The sequence below is a fragment of the Stegodyphus dumicola genome, chromosome 2 (genome assembly GCF_044657685.1).
Source record: "Stegodyphus dumicola isolate Sdum_Otavi_A_Nest chromosome 2, ASM4465768v1".
NCBI lineage: Eukaryota > Metazoa > Arthropoda > Arachnida > Araneae > Eresidae > Stegodyphus > Stegodyphus dumicola.
The window spans coordinates 116,219,277-116,234,218 of record NC_140769.1 but is presented as its reverse complement, the minus strand read 5'-3'; the positions used below and the strand labels follow the sequence as shown (position 1 = coordinate 116,234,218).

Genomic DNA, 14,942 nt, shown 5'->3' with positions numbered 1-14,942 from the left:
AATCTTAATACATCAACACCATCAAGGATCACATCCATGGTCTGCATCAAAAAAATGCCACGTTATGTCATGCATTATGCATCCCCATACAGGTCTGAAACCAAGTGTAATCGTATGGTCCATTACATTCCAGTTGCCTTCACGTTTAATGCTCATCGGTGGCCAGGGCAACCTGTATGAGTGCAATGGGCAGCAAGACATAGGAGCGTCAAAATTTTTAGAATTTTGGCAGGAACTGGAAGGCATAATTTGCAAACAGCAGTTATTCTATTTAGGTGATAAAATATCTAGCTCTGGCTTCGCTAGCAGCCAAGCAGTAAAGTAGTTGAATACTAATAATTCAACCTGGGTTTACATTCTAGCGAACAGGTTGGCTGCACGTGTGTTTTCATAGTTTTCTGCATATATGAAATATGTATAAGCTAACTTCTCTTTGAAAGTACCTCTACCCTTAGCCAAGTTACTATACTGTAATCAAATAAATTAAACACCCCCCCCAAAAAAAACAGCCTCCATGTTTAATGTGCAGTTGAACAGGCGCCATTGTTTAGGGCTACTGTAAATGATTTATCAGATTTAAAAATTCTAATATTGAAAATATTATGCATATTATAATGATTGAATCCAAGTAAAGAATGAGAAATTATCCAAATTTTCTTTACGTACAACAAATGTTTTGCTGTGTATGTTATGTGAGCACCAGCTACATTATGTACAAAAATACCATGTGAGCACCAGGTGCATTTTATACATAACATATTAACAGTACATTATGTACAAAAATGCACTCTTTAATGTTTGCCCAATCGAAGACTTCAAATGTGATAGATGATGCAGTATGGAAACTCGTACAAAAAATGTGAAATCAATAGCCATTTGGAAGTGTGCTATGTGATCAATGTTCATAAAATGTATGTAGCATGCGAGGTAATTTTTTAGTTTCTAGTTCATTTCCAAAAATTGATTATTGTATGTATACCATTTATGAACAGGCAGTGTTTTTAAAATCTGATGAATCATTTATTATTATTCTGAGGTTTTCGAAGCTCACTGCTGTCTATCTTTAGAGGTTGTCTAGAACTAGTGATCAACAAGGAATGTATGGCACATAACAGAGAACAAATCCTAAATTCCCACCATTTTTTTTATTGATCTATTAATCCCTTGATCTATGATTTCATCAGATCTATTATCTACTGAATATATCAGGCCTATGATTATAAAAAAACTAATGTACCACAGTCTACCCATGGCTACATCAGCTGAAAACTGGTAATAACTGAAATCTATTTTTCTCACATATTCTAGGTGTACATCCAGTATCTGTTTATCTTCATGCAATGGCTGTATGAGGTGGTATACTCCAAGTTTAACTGTTTTTTAAACCATTTACTTTACGTCTAACTGATTTGCTTACACGTGTACAGTTAAACCATGTATTAAAATTTATTTGTATAATAAATATGGCTTTATCTCCCGTCTTCAATAATGTTATGCTTTTAAGGGCCATCAGTGTTTTAAGATTACAACAGTTATTTATATTAATGTTAACCCCCCAAAATATTAAATCATTGTGGAAATCTACAAATTAGACAAACTGCAATTATCATTTTCTTCTAATATTTAATCTAAAGCAACGGTTCTCAACCTTTTGACTAACACGTACCATCTAAACAAAAATTGAAAACCTTTAATATCACCACCACTCCTGAACAAAGCTCAAATCACATAAATTTACGAGTGTTAGAAAAAAAACTCAATCAGGATGTTGGGTTTTAATTTTTTAATTAATAGTTAAAAATACTTTGCTTCTTTGTATACCATGGTTGAAAACCCCTGATCTAAAGAAATTTTCCTATGTTGTTTAGATTCATCCACACTCATTCTGCAAATAAATTGAGGAAATTTTTATATTTTTGTCTATTAACAGTCAAATGGTAACTGCGTTAAGTGATAATATCAGTAGAACATATTCGCTGTACTGATGATTTTCATACTCTTTCTCAAATGTACACATAACTAACTACTAATAATTTATTCATAGTAAATCATTAATAGAAGATTTTACTCTTTGATGAAACACATTTTACTTAACTTATCTTTTATGCACTTTTGTAACATACATGTTAAACGTCAGTTTACATATTTTCTAATTAATATTTTTTTCACTTAAATCATAATTTCCTAGAAACCGGTATTGCTGTTTGTTATTAATTTTTCATTAAAATGCTTTCATAAGTTTTTTTTTTCCTTCTCAGAATTTTACTTCATGTGATGAATAAGCATTATTTCCATTAAGTTGGAAAATTTGGATCTAGGAAAATATAAAGTTTGTCCAGTTTTGTCTGACATCATTCTAAATCTCAAAACAAATCTATAGCACATTACTTTAGACACAATTTTGATTAAAAAATCTGTGCAAAATAACATTAACAAGAGAAGTTATCCTAGCTGTATCTAAGCAAATGTTCTGTGATACATATTTATGTAGGTATAATATATTTATGATATATATATTTTATTATAAAGATTAAGAGTTTTACTAAACATACATCACTTAACCTAGCTTCATATTTAAAGACACAAAACATTTGTACACTGATCTCAGGCAGGTCATGGCTGGCTTGGTCTTTCATGTATTTTCTATTCAGAAAAGCAGGTATGAGACAAATATCATTTAGTAGCCTCCATGAGAGCATCTCTCAAGCAAAATACTTGTCAAAATTAATTAATTAGCTTTTAAAGGTACATTAAAAGCATGATGTTATGAAGAAGAGAAAAGTTTCACAAAGCAGAAAAAAAAAATCTAAATTCCAAATTAGCAAGAAATCCAGCCTTAGTCCTACGAAGCTTTATTATAGCACTATTATATTTATTGTTTTAAACTCTAATTCATTTACTCAGAAAAACCATTCTATTAAGAAATTTTATATGACCATCATTAAGAAAAATATATTGTTTTTATGTTTTTATATGACTACTTCATTTTAGACAACATATTACTTTATGAAGCCAAATAATAGATATACAAGACTTAGTTGAATATCAATTGTGTAGATCTTTTGAAATTTTAATATACAGTCAAAAGTCGTTAATCTGGACTCGTCCGGACTTCGGCGATTCCGGATTATAGATCATCAGTTTAAATCTCGTAAGATGGCATGCAGAAATTCTAAAATTAAAAATATGAAACCGAAATTTATGAAATAAAGAACAATTATGATCTAAAGGGTATCAAAATTTGCAAAAAGAAAAAACTTAATATTTATTTGTTTACTTTATTAAACATTTCTTTCAATGTAAGTTGTTTAAGTTTTGCTTCGTTTCATGTGATAATACTTTCTCTTTAATTCTATTAAACAGACATAATCTCTTGTTTTTTGTTTTCAATAACCTCTGTCACTTTTCTTCGCTATCGGAAGCGAATTATAATGACGAGGAACTTGTTTTAAATTATATCAAAGACGGAGCATATCGAGATGAAATACTACATTTGGTAAGGAATTATAAGCCAAATAAAATAAAAACATCTGCGCTGAAGATAGTGCTGACAAATCAACTTCCAATTCATTAGGCGCCCGCCGCCGAGCATCGTGAAATTGATAAACAGATTTCGGATTTCAAAACATACTTTCGCTTTAGATCCTTTACATATTAACAAATATATATCGGAAATTCTATTTGATATAATCGAAAGTTTAAGCTTACTTTTATAAAATTGCTCTTACAGTCTGCAAAAAATAATAAGCCAGATGCAATTCGAAAATTAAGGAACAACGTTATCAACATTAACTGAAATAGATAATTAGATAATTTTAGCTTATACGTCCATTATACATAAAATGTGCACGCGAAAACGTATTCTGCACTTGCGCACACTCATATGCGCAGTCGTAAAAGGTCTTACGCGCATGCGTGAACGCCTCTGCGCATGTGTCAACGTGGCGCATGCGCAGAAAGTTTTTAGTTTTGATGTCCGGATTATAGATCATTCCGAATTATGGGTGTCCGAATTAACGACTTTTGACTGTATAATTAGGTGCTTTTATTAGTGTTGGAAACATGATTTTGTAAGTAATTATTTTCTTCTCAGAAGACATGCTGTATTTTTGTCTTAAATCTGGCTGGTATTTTCTAGGGAAGATAATCTTTTAGAAGACTTTTGCTTACATTTTTGTTTGATTTATCCCTTAGAAAATTTCATGAATATCATGATGTTGACTGAGCAATGCTACTAAGGTATTAGTTTTATATCATTATGCACAATGGCAAATGGTATGAGAGCGACTAAATGGCTAGTCAATAAGACAGTGATTATTTCTGGTGTTTTTTATTAAACACGATCTGTAGCTTTCATAAGTATAATAAAATCTGAGATAGAGTTAGTAATTCATCATGAATCAACTTGACTGCTTTATGTAATCTAAAACAATGCCTAAGACCTATGGAAAAGCCACTTTAATAAGGGAGTGTACCAAGTGTCTTTCTAAATTTACAGCTGATATCACTCAAAACAGTTTTATGTATCTTATCATGCACATAAATTATGGGTAAAATCCTAGTATACAGTGCAGCCTTGGCGCGATTTTGAAAATTATCGCCAACACCAAAAATTACCAAAAGAACGTCTATGTATATATAGTGATAGTATACTATACTCTATATACTATCACTATATACACAGTATATACTATGTATAACTATATATATTCTTTGAATACCCGTTTACTACTCATCGTATATGTCCCGTTTTTACTGCTCATCATAAAAGTCGCCAAATCCCGTGTGCACCGGATACTAGGATTAAACCAAATTATGTCATGATGGAAAATATTTTCCCAACATGATGATAATGTAAGTCGAGCCTCCAGTAATGCACACTTCACATTATCAGATATACCCCATTAAATAGAGAGTTCCTGATTTCGAAGCAGAGAACCACTGTACACACATATAGCAATTCTGTAACTGTCTAGTAGTGGGTGGTTTTACTATACTTTACCTTGTTGTAATGATGCTATTAATTATATCTTCAAAGATATCCCTAATTAATATATATTCAAATATTAATTTGATCCAAGACACTCTGATATTTATTAGTAACAAAGTGTCATACACATATTATGCGAATATAATTATTTTGGCTTTGTATATATTGTTAATGTTTACTTCAGGACAGTTTGGCTATGTTGTAATTGTAAGTCACTTTGTTTTTTATTTGCAATCTACTGGTGGTTGGGAAAAGTATAAAAGAAAATCATCTAATATGAATGTGTTGTCAACTCCATTGATGGCTGCATGAAGTCTTTAGGCGCTATCTATCCTGCATCAATAATTTTTTATTCAGAAATATGCAATAGTTTTATAATCTATGTAAAGTACTTACTCTTGAAGTCTCTTAGATAACTGTTAATCAATAATACACTAATAGCCATTAAAATTGCTATAGCATGAAGGAAAGCAAATAAAAAAAAATATTTGTTGTGCATAAATAGTATGGCATGAAGATAAAATGATTAAATTTGTAAGCAGCTTGGGGGTTTACAAGGGTGCGAAATCAGTCGAAACAACTGCTCCACCTGGCAGCTAAAAAAAGCCCTTATCCAGTTAGGCACTGAGTAGAATTTCACTTGAATGACAGAAATCGGCATCTCATTCCATTCTGATTCAAGTCCATGCCACACTTCATCAATCGTATTAGATGGAGAGGGTTGCTAGGCCAGTCCTCAGCAAACCATGAGCATGTATTTTCAATGGGTGACAGATCTGGAGACCGTACAGGCCAGGGCAGCAATCAAATGCACTGCATACCGAGGAAGGTCAGAACACAATGTGCAACATGTGGTCTTGAATTATCCTGTTGGAAGATTGCATTTGGCAGGCCTCAAAGATAGGGCACAACCCCTGGATGTAAGATGTCACAAATGTACCGATCTGGCATTCAAATTACCATCGATCCGAACTAAAGATGTGTGTGCCATGTGCTCAGTGGCTGCCTATACCATCACATTAGGGTTCCTATGATGATACTGAACGCAACCAGGCGATGTGCGGTCTCCTTGGAGCCTCTAGACACTTATTCGACCATCAGAATAATGCACACAGAAACGGGACTCGTCTGAAAAGACGACATTGTACCCCTCCTATATCCAGCTTTGTTGTTGGACACACCACAGTAGCCATCTTTCTCTGTGCTGCATTGTTAAGGAAAGCTAAAGTAATGGACACTGTGCTGATAGTCCATGCTGATGCAAACGTTGACACACCGTACGAGCAGATACTGGGCATGCTGCAAATATGCCCGTTTTCTGACTAATGGTCTGTGATGTGGTTGTAAATTTGGAGGACTGACCTCACAATATGCCTGTCCTTTCGGGTATTAATCATGGGACGGCAATGAGATCCTGCATGCCGTTCAGTATAATCCTCAGCATTCCATACATGCCATATTCGCTTAACAGTGGTTGGATGTCGACTAGTGGAACGGGCGATATCACAGAATGATAATCCACACACTCTATAGGCAACAATCCTGGCTCTATTGAATTCTGACCCTTGCTGGTAAGCATTTCTTATTATACAAGGCATACCATGATATTCTGAGCACATTCCAACCTTGCAAAGTGCTTTCTGAATGACAAATCCACTACACAACTTTTTGAAATTATTAATTCACCATGCCAAACTTTGCCTAGAAATACCATAATGACTGTTTCCAAGTTTTTGAATGCTTATTTTTTTCCTGTGATTCACATAAATTAGTATGCAACTGAATACCCACATCCAAAACTGAAACAATGTTTTTTGATACATTACTTGTGACAAAGTAGTGTTCTAGTTTGCCTTTTTGTACCTTTTTAAAAGACAGACGTCATCAGAAGTTGCTCTATATTTTTAAATAATCGAAAACAATATTCTTTTTCAGAATATCGGTTATTACTGCAAATATTAACAGTCCTCCATTTTTTAATTTTAGTTCCAGAAAATATTAACATACCAATGAAATATTAAAAGATTAAACTGTTCTTCTGTCAAAAATTTTCAAAAATACAAAACCAATCTTGTTTTATTAAAAAATAAATAAAAAATCCCTTCATGCCAAGCTCCAACTCCCTCAAAATTGAATCTCTAATGTTAAATCAAAATTCTCTTACATTATATCACAACCTCTGATATTTGAAAATCTAAAGTACAATAATAAATACTTTTATGCTCCGATAACGAAATTTCTTTTGCATAATTATATATTTTGTTTGCCGAAATTTGTCTTCCTAGTAAACATATCTTATGCCGTCCAAATAAAATACTTCAAGCGTTATGTCTGAAAAGGTTTGTGTTCTATATTCTTTACCAGCTGTACCTTTTAGCGGTTTATTATTAATTCAGAATTGTATATGCATACAAAATTTATTACGTCTTATACAGCAAACTACAAATTACACTTTCACAACAGTTCAGAATCCATGCAATCGGCTTGTCACGTGACCAAACAAGTGACGTTTTTTACGTAGCAAGTCGGTCAGCCAATAGTGATTCAGCATTGTCACAGCAGGGGGTACGGCGAGTACGTTTTAGGAACATGCGGCGCTAGACGCTTGTTTCAAAAGTGGGGTACGCGTCTTGCCAGGTGAAACTAGTCGATATTTCCGTGACGTCAAAAATTCGAAAAGTGGGGTACGGTTTGGACAAGGAGGTTAGAACAACGAGAATAGAATAGAAGGAGGGAAGGTTCAACTCAGACGGTGAAGCTTGGCGGCCATCTTCCTGTTATCACCGTGACTTATGCAAGGAAATCCGTCATTGCAACATTTTTTTCTTTTCTTTTTGAAGCATGTCAGCTTGTATTGCATATGGATGCACAAATAGATTCTCGAAAAAAATTCCGGGCATTGTTTTTCACACGTAAGTATTAATTTTCTTTTTTATGTAATATGACAACTATGTCAAAAATATCACAATGTCATGTGGTTTTCTTTCCAGATGTGAAAAAAAAGGACTTAAAATAGGTTATTTAATATAACTATAATCAAAATATATTAAATACATTTTAATGTTTCTGTTTATAGCTGGTATCTTCGTTCCTTAAGATACAATGCTATGTGGTAGGATTTAAATTGTATAATTTGAACGTTTTAGTTAATTCGTTTTATAACTTTCATGAAAAGTAAGAAATCAATTGTTACTATTTTTATTAATTGTAAAGGTGTTAAATAAAGCAATGCTTTTCTTTATATATTAATTATTATTCATTTTTTTAAGTTAAGATAAACTGTTCTGTTGTTAAAAATTTTTTGCATAAACTTACAAATTTCTGGGCAGTATAGTGATAAAATTAAGTAAAATATTTACACAATTGAACATGTGGAAAGATGTATCCAAAAACTTATATAGGTGTATTTCTGTAATTCAACTTAATTAAAGGCAGTTTCTTTGAGATTAATAAATATGAAATGCGCATAAACTGAAATCATTGAATTCACATAAATCTGTTTTATTTTATTAAGATTTATTTTCTAACCTAAGCAAATTCGTGAAATATGCAGAAACATCATTTTTTTAAAGGCTTTAATGTTATGCGCATGCATTTAGATTTCGAACTATTTCTTAATAATTTGCTGTACATAGTAAATTATGGATATCATCTTTATTACTTTAAAACAAAAATTCAACAATAGCGAAGGATTTCATTATAAATTTAACATATTTTTACTGGAAAATAAATGCACGGAACAGCTTAGAAACACGTACATGTCACTGCCGTAATGCAATGTTTTGAAGTCACAAACATGGACGCCGCTTGTTCGGCGGAGTTTCATTCCCTGATAGTGAAGGAAACTGCGAACCCTCCCTCCTTCTATTCTAACCTCCTTGGGTTTGGAAATACGCGCCCGGGGACAGATGTCCTCCATGCCCCCCCTCCTAGGTACACCACTGAAACATACTTTCGTTTTGTAGATCCTTTGGGAGCTCCAGCATCGGAAATTCTATTTGACATAATCGAAAGTTCAAATTTACTTTTATAAAATTGCTCTTACAGTCTGCAAAAAATAATAAGCCGCATCCAATCAAGGCCAACTAGATATCTAATATCTACAGGCCTGCTCCACCGATTTGTGACGTCACAATCGAAGGCGATCGTTCCCACGATAGACGCAGCCGACTGTTTCATTTATGTAGTACGCAGCGTTTTATTTCCAACACAAAAGTCAAGTTAAATTAATTTTTACAACTAATATTTCCAATTTTAGGAATAATAACGTACTATGTTATATCGTAATGATATTTAAATACTAAATACCGATTTATTAAACAGAAAATAAAAATAAGATTTGAGTGATATTGTAAATTTAGCAGAGCTGATTTAAATTAAACTGAAACATATCTGAACTTTTATACGGAAATAAAATGGACACAAAAATTATTTATAAAAATTATATGGTATGATAATATCAATGAAAATATAACATATGTAATGAACTAAACAGGAGATGTTTTCATTTTGTAATAAAAAGAAAAAATATGTTAAAGCTCTCAGATGATTTTATATTGCTTAAATTATGAAGACTGATTTATACTGCTTGAATACTAAACAAACACATATAGTATTTCATAATAAAATTAATATCAATTCATTAATTCTAATATAATATTGCTTTATAATTGTTTTTGGTGCAATGATATTGAAGCAAAATGAACTCTTTTCTTTATTCCCATAAAGATTTTTCAAGATTCAATCAGAGATCCTAAGATGCTTTTTAATAATAAATACACATGTGGACATTAAGTGAAATACACAAATCTTATTAATACATTAATATATTAAAAGTATATCTGAAGTTTAGTCTACATATTGAAAAAATTCATTCTAAAGATGTTTTATAGCAAAAACATTACACAGAATATTCAAAAATATATTTCAAGTTCTCTTAAAAAAAGCAAGATCATAACTATGCAATCAATCCCAATGAGCATCATATCATGCTCCAAAAAATTCTTATGAAAGAAAATCTTATTAAAAATACACTCTTAATACATCTCATTAAAAATACACAATATTAAGCAATGAAAAATCCTGCGAGTCATTACGATAGTATAAGATACTGATTAGCCAGTTGAAATTATCATTTCACGTCTGCAATAAGTTGTCATTTGAATTTTTTAAATATTAATAATGGAACATTATTATTACAGACTCTGATGCGAGGTCCACAAAAATAAACTTCATAAATTTGAATAAGTTTCTACGACTCACTGATATTACAATATATCATCTATATCATTCTATATACCAAAATGGATATAGTTTACAGATGCTTAGTATTCAATTAATTTAGACATTCTTTTTTTTTTCTTTTAAAAATATTTAAACTCTTTATACACCACATACTACTACATTAATTTGTATTGCTTAAATTAATTAGATTGATTTATACTGCTTAAATATTAAAAAGATATGTGATATTTCATAACAAAATTCATAAACATATTAATTTAAATAAAATTTTGATTTACATTTATGATTTTACATGCAATTCTATTGAAGCAAAAGCCATTTTTTTTTTCTTTCCCATAAAAACATTTCAACATTTAATCCAATATCTTAAGGTACTTTTTAATTATAAACATACAAGTGAACATTTTGGGAAATATATGACAAAAAAAGTTTTATTTTAAAGATGTTTTAAAGCATGAACATTATACGAGAAATCTTGTAGCATATCCAAAAATATATTATAAAATTCCCTGAAAACAAAGTGAGATCATAACTATGCAGTCTACCCCAATGAGCACCATATCATGCTATAAAAATTCTTATGAAAGAACATCTGATTAAATATACACTGTAAATTTATTTAATAATAGACAAATAGTAAAAGATGCATGCAGTATTAAGCAATGAAAAATCCAGCATATCATTACAATGTTATAAGATATTAATTATTAAGTTAAACATCATTAATTCACATCAACAAATATTTGCCATTCGAATTTTTGAAATATGAATGCCAAAACAGGCTTATCATTGTAGCCCCTGATTTGAGGTCTACAAAAATGAACATGATTTAGCTAGTTGATTTGGCTTACGGCAAAGGATTTCGATTAATGTGCCTTGAACTACTACTTTGTTTTGTTTTTTTTATCCAATCTATTAATGCTTGACAGTCTGAATCTGATTTAAATCCAGGTGGTTGTTCCATATAAATTGGTTTATTCAAGTATCCATTTAAATATGCAGTTTTTACATCAAAAATCTTATTTTGTAGTTTTCGTAAACATCGTAATTTTCTTATTGATAGATCTTTCAACTAATTTCCAGACTTCATGAGCCTCCATTGAACTTAGTTTTTCTATCATTTCATACATCATACTACATAATCTTTTTTCATTGTTCTCGCTCATCTTTTCTTCTGCTTTAGTTTTGGTAAAAATTGCTTTTAAATCATGATCTACAATTTGTTTATCTTAAAGCTTGTATAATTGAAGCTATATCTTTCTCTTTATTACTTTTGATAATTTTAACAACAATCAACTTTAACGTCCTTCTAGTATGAAGGAAAATAATTTTTTATCTCTTATTTCATCCCAACTTGAATGCTTTTACTTTTCAGAATTACAGCTGTATTTATGTAAGCATCTACAGATTCATTTCGACTCATTTTCAGTTGAGCTAATTCTTTCTACATTTGATATGAATATCTTCTATTCTTGCTGCCATTTCATTTTTTATTTTCTCCCATCATTTCTTTGTACTCTGTTCATTCACATATTTTAACGCTTATGGAGCTGTCACAGTCTAATTCATTAGATTTCTTGCTATCGCATTATCATCCCATATTTCCCAAGTTTTTATTTCACTTTTAAAATTAACATCTTCCTTTTTGTTGGTTCATCAGCTTCTATCACACTTGTCAATATTTTCAAACTTAATTAACTTTTGATTCTATTTGATCATATAAGGTAATTATCAATTCTATTTGCTCATATAAGGTAATTATCAGCCAGCTCGTTCACCGAGATTGGAACTCCAGACCAAACTATCAGTTTTCAGCTATTTTACCACTCAGCCACTAGTAGGCAGCAGCAAGTTTCTATGGCTCAGTTATGCACAGTTTGCAAATACTAATTATTTAACTTTAAAATTACATAAAAAATTCACCTAAATTCCAGAATTATTTAATTTACCCATTTTTCTTTTTTGGTCATTGGTTTCCTTTAAATTGTTATTTTTAACCTTACAGTAAATATTCTGCAATATATTGGAAATGCATGTGACATGCAATGATTTGCCATATTCACAAATATTATCATTCCAAATAACCCTGTTTTCAACTTTCTCTGTGACGAGACTTATTAATATAGAAATGTTGATTTTTTGATGAAATATATAATTTCTCATACATTTCAGATATTAGGATTGAAAATATTTTAAATGCAGAGGTATTAATGAAAAGCACGAATTCTGTTGGCCAAAATAAACCACCTCGATCAATAGCAGCTAAGTACGCAAAATCTTCCCAATATTCAACTATCATTTCTTTGTCAAGAATTAATTTTTTCCTGCAGAGATTACAATTTATATGCTTCAATACAGATCTACAAACATATTCAGAAATGTAAATTAGACACATTGTATCTTTTTCTGTAACATTAACATCATTGGATTGATGCAAAACATCACCAAATTCCTTATCAATAAGTTGTTCATCATTAAAATCTTCAATATCATGACAAGAAAAATGTTATAAAATAAATGAACCTTTCTCAGAAATTGCATTTTAAGCAAACTAATTAATTTTAGTTTTCTTTTTGACTCTATAATCTGCTGTAAGGATACATTATAATTACAGCCACTCATTTGTTGAAATTGACCAAAACGTCCCTCAAGGTTATCTGTCTGAAATTTTCCTGAAGGAATAAAAGGTAATTTAAATTCTTTTAACAAATACTTTGAAAGTTCATTCAATGTTGCTGTTGTATGGAGAAGAGCAACTTGGGCTTCTTTTGACAGTTTTCCCAATTTGTGACTTACAGTTTTTTGTTGTTAGGCAAAAATCGTTCCATGATATAAGCCACGAACAAAACTGTGATAAACATTCTAAGCTTTTATCTTCTGTTGTCCTTATAAGCTGCATAAATACATCTCGAAACTGTAAGGCCTTTTTAGAGTGTTTAACATTCACAATTTTCCACCACTTTAAAATTACATCAATAAAATGTTTAGTTCTTAAGACATCTTTTCCATACCAAGTTCTATTATTCTGCGATTCAATTTGCAGAGCAGCTAAAGTCTTTTCATCAAAAAGTTTAATAGCAGTACTTACATTCTGTTCCTCTATAGAAGACGGAAATAAAACTTTCCTTGATAAAGTTGGAGCCATTTTAGATGGCGGCCAAAATTGTTTTCCCTGTCTGAGGGAAATCGGACAGGGAAAACAACTCTGACCTACCAAACCTGGAAAGAACAAGAAAAAACTAACTTACCGAATTTATGGTGCCATCCTGAAGGCTACTCATCGCTGTTCCTTCAGATATCTATCAGGATACCTGCAAATAATAAGAAAAACAAAATATAATATTTTTTTGCTGAGCACAAGTTTAAGAAATATTAAATGAAATTGTTTAAATTACATTAAATACAACTGCTTAGCAGAAATGCAAATTATAAAATATATATATATATATATAATATTTTTTTGCTGGGCAAAAGTTTAAGAAATAATAAACGAAATTGCTTAAATTACATTAAATACAACTGCTTAATATTTTCAAATATGCGATTATAAAAAAAAATATATATATAATATTTTTTTGCTGGGCAAAAGTTTAAGAAATAATAAACGAAATTGCTTAAATTACATTAAATACAACTACTTAATGTTTTCAAATATACGATTTGCAGAAATCAGCTTTACAAAATAGTTTCATGCTTTAAAACTAAAAGAAATATCTATCATAAAATTAATCAAGAAACCTACTCTTTTATAAATACATAAACTATTTTTATAAATCTAGAAATACTTAAAACATACAGTAAAAGCAAAAAAAAATTCTCAGTATCGTAAGCAAGGGATAAGTTAAGTAATCGTTTTAAACTACGAATTTACTTTATTCTCGTTAGCATCCTCTGACAATATATGAAATTAAATTTAATTTATATCATAATATATATAAATAATAATATTAAATTGCATTAATAACAAATTAGCACTTACTTTGTACACGAGACATCCTTTCCGCGCGCGATCGACAGACAGACAGACAAAGTAGACAGATGTCTTGTTTTGCACCCGCTAAGTCTTTCTGCACCGATGGGCGAAAAATCAAGCATAGGTGCGAAGGAAAGGTATATAGAAAGAGGGCAATTTCGAGATTTAGAGGATAGTAAAAAGGAACTTCGTATTGTTTTATACGAGTTCAAAAGGCCCGAAAGAAAAGTTGGGACAAAATAAATTAAAAAATAAATGGCCCATAGTGAAATCGAGAGGACAGAGATTTATAAAGATATGTATATATATATATATTAAAAAAAAAAGGGCCAATAGAGGAAAAGGAAGAGAAGAAAAACCTAATTTGCTAATACGTATGAGTATGATGACGCTGGAACTATGTGATGAGTGTAGGTAAGAAAATTTGGTAGATATTATTATTTTAAGATAGTTGTGTCCACAGTCAGTGAATGTTAGCATCGAGGAGGTACTAAATATTTAACATATTTAAAAATTTACACGATATACAGGGAGAGGGAAGGAAAAAAAAAAAAAACTGGTGAAAACATAAGTACATTATGCAGTAATAGAGCATGTCGACTTGTGAAGTTTAATAAGTAGTTTAATTTTCACGTTGTATTCTTTCATATATACTGTACAATAGAATATACGGTAGATTCCATCAGGTTGAACGTAGAGGAAGAAAAACAATTTATAAATAAATAAATATATAGA

General features: G+C 30.8%; 1 long non-coding RNA gene across 1 annotated transcript in view; it reads right to left on the bottom strand.

Annotated features, from left to right (window-relative positions):
• Nucleotides 1–14,265, bottom strand: part of LOC146998556 (uncharacterized) — a 123,174-nt gene extending 108,909 nt beyond the window's left edge. The window contains exons 1-2 of the long non-coding RNA XR_015039326.1: nucleotides 14,214–14,265; nucleotides 13,483–13,545 (exon numbers count right to left, since the gene is read on the bottom strand). This is a non-coding gene — a long non-coding RNA (uncharacterized LOC146998556). The remainder of the gene's footprint in view (nucleotides 1–13,482; nucleotides 13,546–14,213) is intronic.
• Nucleotides 14,266–14,942: the final 677 nt, after the last annotated feature.